This window comes from Jaculus jaculus, chromosome 6 (assembly GCF_020740685.1).
Source record: "Jaculus jaculus isolate mJacJac1 chromosome 6, mJacJac1.mat.Y.cur, whole genome shotgun sequence".
Lineage (NCBI taxonomy): Eukaryota > Metazoa > Chordata > Mammalia > Rodentia > Dipodidae > Jaculus > Jaculus jaculus.
Window position 1 is genome coordinate 23,770,304 of NC_059107.1, and position 12,935 is coordinate 23,783,238.

The 12,935-nt window shown below is 44.0% G+C and overlaps 1 protein-coding gene across 10 annotated transcripts in view; it reads left to right on the forward strand.

Annotated features, from left to right (window-relative positions):
• Positions 1-12,935, forward strand: part of Tenm2 (teneurin transmembrane protein 2) — a 1,398,763-nt gene that overhangs the window by 1,049,077 nt on the left and 336,751 nt on the right. The window lies entirely within an intron of this gene.

Consider the following 12,935-nt stretch of genomic DNA (forward strand, 5'->3'; position numbering starts at 1 on the left):
ATATTTCACCCACTGTGGGAGCTCACTTTACTCCCTCCCGCATTCCCTATCAGGTTGATACCTGTGAGAAGCCAAACAGGAAAAAAAGGGGCAGTACTCAAGGTAGGAAGAAAGAGTCTGGAATGATCTCAGCGTCTAGCCTTTTGTTTTGTTTTACTTTGCTTTGCTTCACTTTGTTTCTGTCGTTTTTCCACTATTTTTCCCCTCCACTGATCTTCCAAAATCACATGTGATTTAATAGCCTGAAAGGCCCATGGGCCACAGGATGGTGGGAGGGATTGTGATTGCCAGTGAAGGAGTTGATCTGGTTGACCAGATACTGAAGGGCCGGACGCTCACCTCCTTGGTGTGTGGGCTCCGCCTGCTATTGTTTGCTTGTCGAGGAGAACCATGAACAATACGCTTAGAGAGGCTCTCATTCCTATAGACCTTTTAGAAAGTTCTCAAATCATTTCAAGTTTGAAGATAGAAAGAATCTGTCATGATCCTAGCAATGGCCAGTAGATTTTCTGCACACAGGCTGGAAGCACATTTGAAAGCTATAGCATTTGGAGTTGTTTCTTATCTAAGATTTTTAAAGTTTTTTAAAGGAAGTATTGAGCAGCAATATGTCATATAACCTTGACACAATAACTCCCAAGTTTAATTTTATTTTCTGACAATTATACATTATGTTTATGCGTTATTTTTAATCATGCCTACAACTTTAATATCTAAACTTTAAAAGATGTCAAGTCAATAAAAATTATATGTAGGTATTCAATGTATTAAATACTTTTCATTGACTTTATTTATTTGAAGGAGGGAGAGAATGACTATGGGTGCACCAGGGCCTCTAGCCACTGCAAATGAACTCCACATCCACGTTCCATCGTATGTATCTGGCTTGTGTGGGTACTGGGGAATCAAGCCTGGGTCCTTAGACTTTGCAGGCAAGTGCCTTAACCTCTAAGGCATCTCTCCAGCCCTGCGTTAGATAATTTTTAAACAACTGCATGACTATAGTTATCTAGTAAACAGCTATGCTGAAAACCTCTGTTCAACCAAGCTGGAGGCAGAATCTTATCATAAATCATGCTGGTCTTCCAGGCTGAATAAGATTTTCTGAACCTTGTTGGGGTCTATTGGTCAGACTTCTTGTTTTAAACATTAATTTCTGTGTAGAAAGTCTTCATGGAGCAGATAAGATGGAGGAGTAGAAAAGGAAGAGAAAATGTGATGGCACTATTGCCATGAGCAATCAGCTTTCATTGTATATTTCATGTGTCCACACTAACATGTAATTTCTGTGCACATTGGCACATCACGGCATCATCTCATTCAAGCCAGAAAGCAATGCAGCAACGAGAGGATGATAATTGTGAGATTCCCAATAAACACAGTCTAAACATACAGGGACAAAATGATCTGCAAGAGTCCTGTGGCTTCAAGGTGATGAAAATCCCTGGTGCACATTGGGTGAAACCCTTGTGGTTCCCACATACAATAAGGAACTGATATTCCAGTGGGTGGAAGTTAAGAACCTGTACTTACCTGATTGTCCCAGTTACGTGGCCAGGTCCACCCAAGTCTGCTCTTTGCAAATAGCCCTTTCCTGGTAGTTATCTCATAAATATACCTCCCAGCTCCTGAAATAATCAGGACCTTTGAAGAACCGCTCACCATCACATGTCCCCTTGTAAAGCAAGGTAGAGAGGGCCTATCACTCTCTGCTGCCCTGAGGTAAGCCCCATCAGGATCTAGTTGCTGTTCACTAGCGAGTCTGCAAGCCCAGTATGGCTTTTCCTGGGGACACATGAATGTAGCAAGTTCAAGACAAACTCTGGCAGGTAGATGAGATTTCCAAAAACCTTGAAGTCTATCAGAAAGATAAAGAAGTGAGAAGAGCCTCTGTGTGTTCTTTGATCAGTAAATTCAAAATCCAAGGATTAGAGGATGAGAATGTCAGGCCTCAGGCTCGGTCTGCCACTGGCAAGCGAGCAGAATTTCAGCAGATATTTGAAACTCCATTCATGGAGCTGAGGGCATAGGACTTGAATATGCACCTGGTCTGACACACGAAAACTTTGGCATTAGCCCATAGGATTATCGGCATTGATGTTTTTCTGTCATGGGGGTGCAGCATAGTACTAGAGAACTCACTTGATATGTTCAAGGCTCTGAGTTCAATTTCCAGCACAATAATCAACCAGTCAGTCAATAAAATAAAGTTTCATATGATTTCAACATGGCTAGTGAGGTGTAACTAATCCAATTCTGAGATCATTAAAAGAGGTAAGAAATGCGTTATATTCTCTTTGAAATATTATTCATTTGCTCTCTTGTTAACAGAGATATGTTAAGTCCTATAAGTATAGCAAGCATATTGTTACATACTCAGGTGGTCATGAATAAAACGGGCGTCCTTCTTTTAAGTGCTCATATAATCCAAAGGATGAGATAAGCACATAAATACAAAGAAAGTGCACTATCTACAGAAATGAGTGATGCAAGTAGACAGAAAATCACAGTGGTTGTATAGTGATTCACTCTCCCAGAAATGCCACAAAACATTTCACATGTTAAGAGCTGTTAGGAGGCTACCTAATAGAAGAAAAGCAGAGGATAACCAAAAACAATACCATATTTTTGTACCTATGCTTAATGCTTTTTACACATAGATTTAGCAACTAAGAATGGAGCAAAATTCACTCATTCAAATACTGAAACATTGCAGCTTTAGGGTTATGACTTTCTTACCCATGGGTTATGAGAGCAGGTATAGATGGAGGCCCAATGCTTTGTGAGGATTGCCATGCCTCTTTCATACCAAATAAGACTCAGTTAGTCATGTGCTAAAGAGAGAACCTTTAAAAGCAAGGCATTCAGGAGTCTGACTGTGATGTGGAAATTTAGCAAGAACGTCATGACACCTTCTCTCATTAATATAGGAAGAGCTACATGCTCTGGAAGTATCAAACATACAGCCCCATCCCCACCTCACTCAGGACTGTTCACATGAGGCTCAGCATCCACTTAGACTAGTGGAGACAGCTCCTTGACACATCCTTCTCCAGTGATATCCAAGAGGGCTTCAGAGGTCTATCAGGTCTTCCTTGAACTACTCATTTTTTTTTCCTTTGTCCTATGACACATAGAATTAGAACTGCTGGCTAAAGAGACCTAGAAACACAGGACATAGAAAACAACTGTCCAAATGTACAACTTAGCATATAAAAAGCATGTGATGGGGGCTGGAGAGATGGCTTAGCGGTTAAGCGCTTGCCTGTGAAGCCTAAGGACCCCGGTTCGAGGCTCGGTTCCCCAGGTCCCACGTTAGCCAGATGCACAAGGGGGCGCATGCGTCTGGAGTTCGTTTGCAGAGGCTGGAAGCCCTGGCGCGCCCATTCTCTCTCTCTCCCTCTATCTGTCTTTCTCTCTGTGTCTGTCGCTCTCAAATAAATAAACAAAAAAAAATTTTTTAAAAAAGCATGTGATGGTGGGGGGAGCAGGGTGGGAGAGAGATGCCTTAGTGGTTAAGGTGCTTGCCTGCAAAGCCGAAGGACACAGGGTTAATTGCCTAGAAGCCAGGTAAGCCAGATACGTAAGGTGACACATGTGCCTAGAGTTCATTTGCAGTGGCTGGAGGCCTTGGTGTACCCATTCACTCTATGTGTCTCTCTCTCTCTCTCTCTCTCTCTCAAATAAATAAAATAAATTTTTGAATAGTTTTAAAAGCATGTGAGGGAAGTACTACACCAGTGTTTGTCACATAAGAGAACAGTGCGTGTGTGTTTCTTCTGTGAAAACTGGTGATATTACCCATGTAGCCCAAGCACATGTGTGAGCAGTGTGTTCATAAATCACTACCCATTCTCTTCTCAGAACGAAGCCCCCGTGTGTGTCCTGCTCTCTAGTCCCTGTCACTTGTCCATTCCTTCTCTGCTAAGAGTGCCCAGGTCAGGAGTCTTCTGAAGTCAGTTTCTCTTATCTGAAACAGTGGATGTAGCTCAGGGACAGAACCCAACTTTCCTCCCTCTGTGTGTTTTGCTGAAACAAGCTTTTCAGAATCCATCTGGGCTGCAGGTGACAGAGGAGAATCCCTAAGCAGGCCAGAGCTTCCCTCGGAATTTTGAAATCCTGGAAGCCCTGATTTTAATCATCAAGATCCACAAGCTGTAAACAAGTTTGCAAGTCGTCTCTGAAGATGCCATCCATTATTCATTGTAGAAATACCGAGGAGCGCCCCCAGCATGCGCCAGCCACTGAGCACTAAACAATGAAGAGGGAGAACTCGCCCTGCCCTTCTGAGGGTGCTAGGCAAGATGAGACAGAGCGCAGATGAATATACAGATGTCCCTCCCGTGATGAATGGGAATGTGCCACCAGAGGTATAAGGAAGACAGACCCATGATGAATGGGTGTCATTCAGGCTTAAAGAGAGTAGTCAGTCCTAGGCAGCAAAAAGCAGTGTCCCACTGGGGAAATACTAGGGAACTAGGAAAAGAGAGCAAGCCACAGAGGTAGGCAAGATAAAGATAGAACAGGGCTTTGGGCTGCGACAAAGATTTGGGGACATCCCCCCCCCCCAACAGCACAATGAAAAGTCATTGAGGCATTTTAAGCAAGAAAGTCACATAATAATTGCTTTGGTGTGGGCTGGACTAAATGTCCATTGGGAGGAGATAGCCACTGTTAAGGAGAAAAGCCATGTGCCTTTGATTAGGGGACAGTGTGTTGGGAGGAGTGTCCCAGATGGAATCCGTAATGACTAACACTTGTTAAGACGGAGAGTTGAAGGGTAAGATTCCTCACTGCGTTTTGACTCAGGAGTCTATATGAGTCATGACTGTCTTTTACTCAGGGACACATCTTATGGCAGAAAACAAGTTCAGCTTTGGCCATGTTGAGACTGTGATGCAGTAAGAGAGAGAATTTGGGGCTGGAGAGATGGATCAGCAGTTAAAGCACTTGCATGCAAAGCCTGGTATCCTGGGTTCAATGCCCCAGTACCCACATAAAGCCAGATGCACAAAATGGCACCTGCATCTGGAATTTATATGCAGTGCCAAGACACCCTGGCACACCCAGACTCATTCTCATCCCCCCCCCCTTGCAAATAAATAAATAAAACTATTTAAGTAAAATGATTGGGTGTAGTTATTACTGGTCAGTCTCCTTAAAGTTAACATAATGTATGTAACAGAAAATCATCCATTTACAAATAATAGCAAATTTAGTATAGTTATAGCACTTGGCAATTGTTTTGTTGTTTTGTTTATTTCACATTTTTGCAGAAATTTTGTTAGGTTTATCTTATATCATTGTATAAATCTTTGAATAACAACTCTTCTTTGTCTTTTTTTTTTTTTTTTTTTTTGGCTTGGCACTTAGCTTTCCACATATGATCCCATTTAACCCCTTAAGCCCTCCATGATGCGTATGCTACTGTTCCTATTTAAAATGAAGGGAGTACTGGAGAGAGGTGAGGCAGCATGATCATGAGTTTGGGGCCAGCCTGGGCTACATAGAGAGACCCTGTTGCAATGCATGATTGTATGAATGACTGAGACTCAGAGAGACACGGTTACACATCACCCAATAGTAAAAGGCAAAGCTGGGATTTGAACTTGTGTTTTTCTGACTCCGAATGCTATGTTCTTAACTACTGTGACCACACCTCTGGAACTCAAAGGAAAAAAAAAAAAAAGAAAGAAAAACATGCTTATCCTGATAGCAAATGACACGTGAATTTGCCTTGGCTGTGGAGGCTATGGAAGTCAGTGCATTCTAAATGACATATGATGAGAAATGGTCTATGGATGAATTCCAGACTGTTACTGGATATAGACTGAGTCATTGTGGAAATCATAATCTGGGCATGATGTAAGGAATTCTTTGCTGCAGCTCTGAGGGGTTGGTGGCAACCCCGGATGGTGTGGGGCCCTACTGTTCCCTGAGACAGCTGCATAGTTGAGGGAGGGCTGATTTACAGGGAGGGCTTCGTGCTTGGCATGCCATAAAATGTGGGTACAAGGAGGCAGCAGCCCGCTCACTTAGCTTTGTGATCTGTAGTAGTTTTTCTTCCAAGCAGGGCTTTGCCACATGGGGAGGAGAAAGCCTCAGAGCCAGGGATACCACAGCTGGCCACTTGATCATGCTGCGAATGTCACTGTTGTCCCTTTAGCAGGCAGCTGTGGCATGGCCTCTGTTGGAGAGCTAAGCCGTGTGAAGCTTGATAAGAAGGAATCTAATTTGGGGCTGAGAATTTCAAAAAGCACACCCTTTTTTGTCTTCAAGACAAAGTCATCCTGGCCTAATCTGGGTATTTTATGGGTAGCGCATATTTGGGAAATCGAGAAGCAAGACCTTTAGTAAATAACGTTTGTACAGAGAAGCAGTGTGATTGCTGAGCCATCCCCACCATGCTGAGTCCAAAGACTATTCCAGACTTGTTCTCAAATTGATTTTTCTACCTCGGGATTAATTTTCTGACAGAATCACTGACAAGCTTGATCTTGAGAATATTAAACCAAGGTAACCTGTTTGCTTTATCCACCCCTCCCCCCATCCCCTCAATGTTTTCAAGTAAGGTTTAAAACTAGAAGTCATTCTGGGGCCACCAAATGCATTGAAGCACTTTTCAAATCAATAGGCAGCTTGATTCTCATATTGCTAAACATTATGCCCCCTCTAAATTCTCATCAGAGGCAACATGGAAATTAATGAGACCTTTAGGTTAGCCTTTCAAACTCAGCCTTAGTTTATAGCTTTACCTTGCCTTTTTGACACCGTGATCCGGCCTGGCCACCAGCAGCATTTCACGTCACAGTGCACTTTAATTTTGCAGTTTTCTTAGTCTTCCTTGGAAACTGACAGCTTATTAATCTCAATAACAGAGCTGCTCAATAGGCCAGCTCACCAATGAGAAACGCAGGCTATGTCTTTCTTGCTTGCTTTCTTCCCCCCCCCCCCACCTCTTGGCAGATAAAAACAAGGAATTGGGCTATTGGATGGAAATGAAGGGGGGAGGACTTAGAGGGGAGAAAGCCAGTTATGTGGGGTACCTCATACCCCAAATCACTTTCTAACAATTACCAAGAGAATAGAGAGCCTTGTCTAATCCACTGCTCTTCAATTTATGGCTGCTGGTGTTAAACACCCTCAGACCCATTAATAAGAAAATAAATAAAGCACTGTGGCATGTGTGCAAATTACAAGGTGCATTAGGAAAGGAGCAAGCATTACATCTTACTCAAGACTTCTCCAGCCCACTTTTGGCATGGTCTGCAAACTTAAAGACACTCTTAAAGGCAGAGGTATCCATGGAGAAGCTATCCTTTTAAAAGTTAGCCTCAAACGTAAAATTAAAAGTTGGGGCTAGAGAGATGGCTTAGCAATTAAGACGCTGCTCTGCAAAGCCAAAGGACCCAGGTTCAATTCCCTAGGGCCCATGTAAGCCAGATGTACAAGGTGGTGCATGCATCTGGTATTTGTTTGCAGTGGCTGGAGGCTGTGGCATGCCCATTCTCTCTCTCTCTCTGTCTCTCTCTCTGTCTCTCTCTCTGTCTCTCTCTGTCTCTCCTCTCTCTGTGTGTTCTTTCTCTGTCTCTCTCTCTCTCTGTGTGTGTGTGTGTGTGTGTGTGTGTCTCAAATAAATAAACAAAAATACTTAAAAATAGGAACTAGAGAGATGGCTTAGCAGTTAAGGTGCTTGCCTGCGAAACCTAAGGACCCAGGTTTGATTCCCCCAGTACCCACATAAGCCAGATGGTGTATTTGCAGTGACTGGAGACTGGTGTGTCCCCCCCCCATAAATAAATAAAATATTTTTTTAAAAAAACTACTAAGCTTTTAAAAATTAATTAATTGGGCTGGAGAGATGGCTTAGCAGTTAAAGCGCTTGCCTGTGATGCCTAAGGACCCCAGTTCCAGGCTCAATTCCCCAGGACCCACGTTAGCCAGATGCACAAGGGGGCGCACGCGTCTGGAGTTCGTTTGCAGTGGCTGGAGGCCCTGGCACCCCCATTCTCTCTCTGTCTCTCTCTCTCTCTCTCTTTCTCTATCTGCCTCTTTCTGTCTCTTTCTGTCATTCTCAAATAAATAAATAAAAATAAAAAGATTAGGGCTGGAGAGATGGCTTAGCGGTTAAGCGCTTGCCTGTGAAGCCTAAGGACCCCGGTTCGAGGCTCGGTTCCCCAGGTCCCACGTTAGCCAGATGCACAAGGGGGCGCACGCGTCTGGAGTTCGTTTGCAGAGGCTGGAAGCCCTGGCGCGCCCATTCTCTCTCTCTCCCTCTATCTGTCTTTCTCTCTGTGTCTGTCGCTCTCAAATAAATAAATAAAAAATTTTAAAAAAATAAAAAGATTAAAAACAAATTAATTAATTAATATTTTTTAAAGTGCCAGCTGATTAAAGCTTTGAAGACTTGAACTTCTTGCTTGCTAGTTACCACAGCTGAGCCTCCAAGTAGGAAGAACTGTTTTAACTCTCTTACTGACAGGTTTGTTACACATGCACATAATGTGTTGTACTTACAATCCCCTCCCTTCTTATGTTACCCTTTCCACAGGACCCCTTCTTCTTTACGACTATTCCCTCTTCCATGTTTTATTTTTTTGTTTGTTTGTTTGTTTGTTTTTCGAGGTAGGGTCTCACTCTAGTTCAGGCTGACCTGGAATTCACTATGTAGTCTCAGGGTGGCCTCGAACTCACAGTGATCCTCCTACCTCTGCCTCATGAATACTGGGATTAAAGGTGTGCACCACCACGCCCAACTATCTTCCATGTTTTTATTTTTTTGCTAAAATATTTTGTTTATTTTCAAGCAGAGGAAAACAGAGACAGAGAGAATGAGCATGCCAGGGCCTCCAGGCACTGCAGACGAACGCCAGATGCACACACTGCTTTGTGCATCTGGCTTTACATGGGTACTGGGGAATCAAACCCAAGTTGTTTGGCTGTGCTGGCAAGCACCTTAACTGCTGAGCCCTCTCTCCAGCCCTCCCTCTTCGATTTGGCTGTCTTTTCTTTCTCTTTTTGTTTTCCCTCCTCCATCTTCCATGACACGTGGAAGGGTCCAGTATCGTGTGGGTAGTGACAACCACTGGAAAGTCACGAATGGAAAGGCCATTTCATGTCCAGAAGGCAGCATTCCCAAGTGCTGCGCCCCATTCTCTGGCTCTTGCACTCTTTTACCACTTTTGTTCCCCCACAATGGTCCCTGAGCCTTGTCGGGTATGATAGAAAGGTTTCATTTAATGCTAAGCACTCACCTGTCACTTATTAATAGCACTTTGATATCAAAGTTTGTCTCCCAAGTAGTCACCACCAGTAAGGAGCTAGAGGGCAATTTGATGAGCACGGCATAGACATACAGCCAAACTGCAGGAAGGACTTCCCGCCTCCCTGCAGCCTATGACTTTCTAAGCCTCAGGCTTTTGACTAGGTTTTGGAATCCATTCAGAAATAAGCTGGTTACTAGCCCCATAATAGTCATGCCACTATTGCATCAGTGGGCACATCTTGCCTGGCTAACCAGTTGTGTAGTTTGTAAGGATCCGCTGCTGACCGTTGATGACTTTTCTCCCTCTGGGAAGCTGTGTGTTAATACTTTCTAGCACCAGGACAGCCAGCGAGCAGAGAGGAAGCTGCTAGTTTGGTGTCAGCATGATTTCTTAGTGTCCAACAAGTGACAGATGTGGTGGCCTTAGAAATACAGTCTTACCATCCAGTCCTATCGAGGACCCAAGAGCATTGGCAGTAGCCTGTATTGCTTTAGAGGTCTCAGGGACGTCCCTGACCAACAACTCACTGGAAGGTATTCCACTTCTAGAATTGGGATTTTTTTCCTGTAACAACTGTGGCTTCTGGACGCAGCATATTCCACCCCCCACATAATACTTCTGCCCAAACATTCTCTCTCATTTTTACAATTATACTTTTATTTAGCTAGCAACGAAGTAGGTTCCCATACGGCTTATTCACAATTTTGGTTAATCTTTTACTAGACCCTCTTCTCTTCTATCCCCCTCACTGAGCCCCCCTAAGATCTTTCCACCCCCAGTATTCGGTCTCTCTCCCTATATATCGACTGTCCCCTACTCTTAATCCCCTCCTCCCCATCCCTACCCATGAACCTTTCTAGCTTTCTGGCCTCTACTACTGACCCATACTCCAACTTACGTAAAAAAAAAATCTAAAAATTGAATGTATGTGAAGTTGAAGAAAGAGCTTTTTATAAAAACTCATCCCTCAGCAGCCTGTGCCTTGGGGACCCAATTAAGAATTGAGGCCACCTCGTGGTCATGCCTTGGAAGAGCAAGACTCTGCCCCCAGTCAGTGTAAATGTTGAAGATTCATCAGTTAGTTCCTAGTTGAAAAAAAAAAAAAAGCCAAATATTTCCAGCTCTGTGTGAGCTCTTGCACCCAGTTAGCTAATATCAGCTGTCACGCCCGGGGGGCACTACCTGAAATCTTCCCAGGGGGCGTTTTATCTGAAACAGACAAGGAGAGAGATGCTTGCTAAAGGGCAAGTCTTTTTTCTAATTCTAGCTTCCCGAAGACCCTTTTTACTTTTCTTTTCTTTTTTTTTAAAAATTTTCTTGTCTTTGCAGAAGCCAGTTAAGATGTTTGGGGTTCTCTCTGGCAAGGAGAGTGGGTACTGCAACTTGTCCCGAGGGTTCTTTTGATTTATTAGTCTTAGCTTTGTGAGTTGGAATGTGATGTCCTTAGAACTACAGTTCATCGGCAGGCACGCGCCATTGTACCCAAGGGGAGCTGCACGTTCTAGATGATTACATGGGTCTCCTTAAGAAACTCTCCTCATGTGGCTTCATCACTGCCTCCAAAGCCCACCAAACAATTCAGAGCTCTTCTTAATCTCTGTTTGTGAATCTTTACTTTTAGAAACCATGCTGGTGCTAACCCCAAAGGATTACCTTCGAACTTCTGTCTATTTAAAAAAACATTTTTTACCTATTTATTTGAGAGAGGGAGGGGGAGAGAAAAGAGAGAGAGAGAGAGCATGGATATGCCAGGGACTCCTGCTACTGCAAAGGAACTCCAGATGCACGTGGCGCTTGGTTGAGTCTGGCTGTATGTGGGTACCAAGGAATAGAACCAGGTCATCAGGTTTTGCAAGCAAATACCTTTAATCACTGAGCAATCTCCCCAGAGCCCTCCGTGTATATTTTAAATGTCTTATAGGAATGTGTCATGCTCATAGTAACTTACTGAGCAACAGCAAATTCCCTTAACTTCTGTCATAAGTACTTTAATGACACATGCCTATTTCAGAAGAAAACAGGTCATTTTTTGGTCTATTTGTTAAATTATATTAAAATTGTATTTCACTTGGTTCAAGTTTCAGTTGGGGCTCAGCATTCTGGGAGTGCATTCCTAAGCAGTTAGTCTTCCTGTGAAAACGTTGCTAACAAATAATACAATACATGAGTTTATTAAATTACTTGAACAATTAGATATCCAGCAGTGATGGAACATAGAACACAGGGCTGTTCACGCATCGATATGTGCTCAGATAGGGTTTAAAATAGAAATCTTGGGGCTGAGAGATGGCTCAGTGGCTAAAGGTACTCTCTTGCAAAGCCTGACAATGCAGGTTTGATTCCCCAGCACTCATATAAAGCCAGATGCACAAGGTGGCACAGCCATCTGGAGTCAGTTTGCAGTGGCAGAAGGTCTTAGTGCGCCCATGCACTTGCCCACTCTCTCTCCCCCTCCCTCTGTGCTGTGCATGTGTGTTCCTCTCTTGCTCGCTTTCTCTCTCTCTCTCTCTCTCTCTCTCTCTTTCTCTCTCTCTCTCTCTCTCTCTCTCTCTCTTCTCTCTAGTAAATAAATACATTTTTTAGAAATAAAATAAAGTGGAAAGCTTATGTGTAGTGACCTTTGAATGTTTTATCCTCCCAGTTCCTCCCTGCTGCACACGGGAGCATGTGATAAAAGGACTTGGGGAGGTATTAGGCCCGCTTAAGCACTGAGTGGGACTTTAAGGAAATCTATTGTGTCCCCATCCCCACTCCGCCAGCTCAGTAAGACGAAAGGAGACACTTAAACTCCTTGAGAATGAGGCTGTGCCTTGTTCATGTTTGCGTCGCTCCGCTCCAGACTTCCTGCAGCCAGGTGCTGAAATCAGAGAAACTACCCCCGGCCTGGACCCTGGGCAGTCCGTGGGAGAAGAGCGGTAGGCAGGCTGAAAATCTTCTCACTTCCAGAAGCACTGAGCACGCTTTGGTTTTGCTTTTCAAACAGAATTATCTTGGCCTGAAATGCCTACTTTGTGCCAAGCGTTATACGTGAATCAAAGATCTGTGAAGTAGATATTCTTGTCACCCGTCAGTGGATCAGGCAACTTAAACATGGGTCGACGGGGAGGGCTGGGAAAGAGACGTGGTCTTTGGCAGACTAAACTTAGTCATTAAAAGTCTCCTCTCTTTTCTCTCTTTGCCTGGCTTTCCTGAGTTTCCTAAAATTATTCTTTGAAGTAGAAACTTCGAATGAGCACATCATGTAGTTGGCGCCATCATTTCCCTCCTTCCTCCCCCCTGCATTCCATTGAAGGCTCTCCTTAGAGGGATTGCTAGTGTGCAACATGGGTTTGAGGGTCCTGAGTTGTAAGAGCATCAGTCAGTCTGTGGGGGAAGGGCAATACCTCTGAATATTCCCTCCCACCCTGTGGCTCTGCCTTCCCACCTTCTGCGAAGTTCCCTGAGCCTTGGTGGGTATGTTTTAAGTCTACTTTAGTGTTGAGCTCTCAGCAGCTTCTGGATTTCTGCTTTGGTGCATTTTGAATGTCCTCAGTGTCTGTCTCCATCACCCTGGCGCAGGTTGTCAGGCTAGCCATGGAAGCAGCGCTCTTGTTCATCTCACCAGTTCCTCTGTGGTTTCACCAGGGCCCTGGCAGCTGTACAAGGGGTGATTTATCTCCTGAAAGGTAG